At 40.5% G+C, this 3,765-nt stretch overlaps 1 non-coding gene across 1 annotated transcript; it reads right to left on the bottom strand.

Moving 5' to 3' along the window:
* Window positions 1-430: 430 nt before the first annotated feature.
* On the bottom strand, window positions 431-537 carry LOC122049916. Its single transcript, XR_006131159.1, has one exon. It is a non-coding gene; the product is annotated as a small nucleolar RNA R71 (small nucleolar RNA).
* Window positions 538-3,765: the final 3,228 nt, after the last annotated feature.

Here is a 3,765-nt window from a genome sequence, read left to right as displayed (position 1 = left end):
ACAATTTAAATTCTATATTTTAGTTTTTCTAATAATTCTATTTAAGATACAATGAGCACTAACATGTTAAGCAAGCCTTTAGGAGAATTTTTCATGCTCATTTCTATAAGATTCAAATCTCTCATTATGCAACCTCAAATTGAAGCAAACAACTTTCAACTATACCCATAATTAATCTTCATGATACAAGGTTACAAATTTGGAGAAGAAATTTTAGAAAACCCATACTTAGACTTGAGGTATTTCTTGAATATTGCAATATAGTGAACTGTGAAGGAGTTTCAATAAATGTCATTCTGCTGATGACATTTCCTTTCAGTATCAAGGATAAAGCAAGGACTTGGTTGTATTCTCTCCCTCCACAAAATATAATAAGTTGGGAATAATTGGAGTAATGATTTCTGAATTATTTCCCTCCAAGAAGAACTATGTACATGAGAAATTACATCACAAATTTTGCTCAAGCTGATGGAGAATCACTATTTGAAGCATGGAATAGATTTAAGGATTTATTAAGGCAGTGCCCCACCATAGTCTATAAAGATGGTTAATAGTGCACATATTCCACATGGGGATTTCATTCTCAGATAAGTTATTGTTGGATTCATCTGTTAAAGGCTCTTTGATGAACAAAAGTTTGAACAAAGCCCACACATTAATTGATTAAGTGGCATTGAACCTCCAGGAATGGTCAGATAAAAGTTGGATGGAATCTCCCCCAATAATTCTTGAAGTAAGAGCAACTGTCACACAAGAATTTGTACAACCTCCCATGTAAAGAGAAAACTTCATCAAATCACAGAATGAGGAGTCAAAAAGAACAGAAAAGTCCAGTGCAAAATGTAATGTTACCAGGTTGAGTAGTGGCAAGAACTTTAAAGAACTTTTGGAGAATTCTCGATGTGGATACAAGAAAAATTATAGAAGAAATAAAAAAAATCTAACCTTCATCATTCCAGAAAGTGTCTATAGGTCATCGATATCATTCTCTCAGTAGCTGATGCAATCAAATTTAGACAAAATATTTGAACCTCCACCAATCCCTTTTCCCTTAGTGGTTGATGCAATCAAATTCAACAGTGATGATAATTTGGTTGGTTTAATTCAAGATAATGAATTTTCAGATGATGATGAATTATCCACTTGCAACTTTATTGGACTACTTAATGATGAAGATTTCTAATGAGAGGGATCAATTTGAAATATCTGATGAAGTTGTCAATTCTCCATCTGATGATATTAATGTTGGTATATTTTTTGATGTTTGCGATGAAGATGTTGTAAAAGGAAGGGTAGGGAACTATGTGGTGGAAGCAGTATCTCATGAATCACTTCCTATGTTCCCACAATCACTCGATAGGATGGAAATTACAGAAAATGATCAAGTTATGAATATAAGTATAGGGACTCGTGTAGAGATGACAGAGCTCAAAGAATCACCACTTTTGGTTAAGCTACTTGTAAGTACCCTGTGGTAGTTTTAATGTGATCAAGCAAGTCAAATTAGGTCCTATTATTTTTTGATGCCTCGTGTCTAAATGTGTAGGAATTTAGGAACACAAGAAGTCTAGCAAAAGATGCAGCTAGCGAGAAGCATGGTACAGGAGAGAGACAACATGTAAAATACCGAAAATAGGCGAATATTAATAAGGGAATTTTCTGAAATTTTTGGAAATTTTTGGGAATTTTTCCGAGCTCGTATGGACGAGTTAACGGGGGCAAAAATGGGGTCTGGAAAAAAGCATGTTTAGGCCACCCTGTTTTAATGAGGAAAAGTTTTATTTCCTTTTCCTTTTTCTTTTCTTTTTCTTTTTCTCTTATTCCCCCCCCCCCCCCCCCCCCGCGTGCCCGAGCCCGATCCTCTCCTCCGCGCGGCGCCGAGTCTTCTTCTCCCGGCATCCGAGACCTAGTGCCAGCCTCTTATTCTCCTCTTCCGCACGCCGGTAGCTGACTAAGTTCTTCTGCCCTAGTTCCTCTCAGTCTGCCCTTTTCAGCGCCACCGATCACCACAGCCAACGCGGGCCGCCGCCTAATGCAGAGGTGCATCTTGTGCCTTAGCGCCCTGACCTAGCACCGCCGCCGACCCATCTCCTCTCCTCTTACCGTCGGCCACAGCCCCGAGCAGTGTCGATCAAGTCGACAACTTCTCTGCCCAAGTGTCGCCGATCTTCCCTTGTGCCCTAGCACTACCGCCGGCACAGTGTGTGCATCCCAGCCGTGCCCTAGGTTATGATCTGTGATTTCAGAGGGTATTCGGTTGCTTCGACGCGAACTGGTAGGTAGATGCTCTGCCCTAGATTTTTGATTTGGGCATTTAGTATTTACATGGTGTTGATTTGGGGTGTTCTTTAATCCAGCAACTTCCATTGGTTTGCAGTAGCCGACAGCCTGATCCGGCAGCAAATCCATCCAGCAGTTGCTAAGAAATCAAGGTAAGATACTGGGTTTTTGATCTTCGTTGTAGATGATAGCTAGTTGTGTTAGCAAAAGTTGTTAACTTAAGTTGAGAAATAAATCTAAAGGTATAATTAGGGTTAATGAAGCTAACCCTAGTTGGTCGATGGATTAGAATTTAGTTTGGCTAATGGTTATATGATAAATTAGCTAAACTAGACATTATGTTTGATGCCACAGGACTTTGATGCGAGACGAGCATCTCGACATCGTATTTGGACCAGATTGGACTATTCGATTGGAGGCGGGTACTTTTGACTTTATGTCGTTTGATATACATAGTAAGAATTTAACAAATTACATTAATTATGTTCCTCATTCTATTTCAGTTAATCACTACCCAAAACTTGTTACATGCTTGATTGATTTCTTGAGTTGCATCTCATGTATACTTTACCTGTTTATACATGCTTGTAGGGGTAGTGGTATACCATGCTTCACCATGTTCATGACCTAGATTGTATACCTTATCTGATCTGTATACCGTTGTTTTGATTCATTGACTTATGGTGCACTTTATATATATATACATGGTTTAGCTCAGGATATTTTGTGGTTAGTGTCATGCACCATTTGCATGATTACATGCTGTGCGATAGTCCACTCCATTATTGTTGAGCACATCGCCAGTTACATGGATCTGCACACACCACCACTCATGGGTTAGTGGTCGATTCAGGCAGTGTGTGTTGCAGCAGGGACTTTGTTTGGCTCCGTTGGTCCGCTCATGGGTAGCGTGATGCAACGTGTTAGCCGGCAGGGATTCCTCCTCGTCATCGTGTACCGGGAGTTGAGAGCATTGCGCTCCCCCATTTATGATTTGGGGTAGGAGGATAGGTGTACTCCGACAGCATCCCGTCCACTCGGTCACTCATCAGGAGCAGTGACGACAGAGTGCACGGTTGTCATAGCCCTACCCACTCGGCCTCACTATTGTGTGTGAGATGATCGACTGGTGGCAGGGGTGACCAGGACGCATCATTGGCATCATATGCATGATGCATTTATTGCTTGTGTTTGTGTTTGTTGCATTTATATGCTGCATATTGTTTGGATACTTATGTTTGACATGCATACAGGATTTCCATATCACTCGGACTGTTTGTCTTTATACCCAGGTCCTGGTTAGTACAGTTTCTCTCCTGTTTTCTTCAGATGCATTTTTATCTTTCTTATATCAGGAGACTGTACGCATGATTAGTGTTAGGTGTTATTTCCCTACTCTGTATATCAGTTGTACCTGCTGAGTGTTGGACTCACCCCGCCTCCATTGTTGTTATTTTTCAGGTTGATGCTATCAGGAGAGAGTTC

Source organism: Zingiber officinale, chromosome 2B (assembly GCF_018446385.1).
Source record: "Zingiber officinale cultivar Zhangliang chromosome 2B, Zo_v1.1, whole genome shotgun sequence".
Classification (NCBI taxonomy): domain Eukaryota; kingdom Viridiplantae; phylum Streptophyta; class Magnoliopsida; order Zingiberales; family Zingiberaceae; genus Zingiber; species Zingiber officinale.
This window is presented reverse-complemented; position numbering and strand designations above follow the sequence as displayed.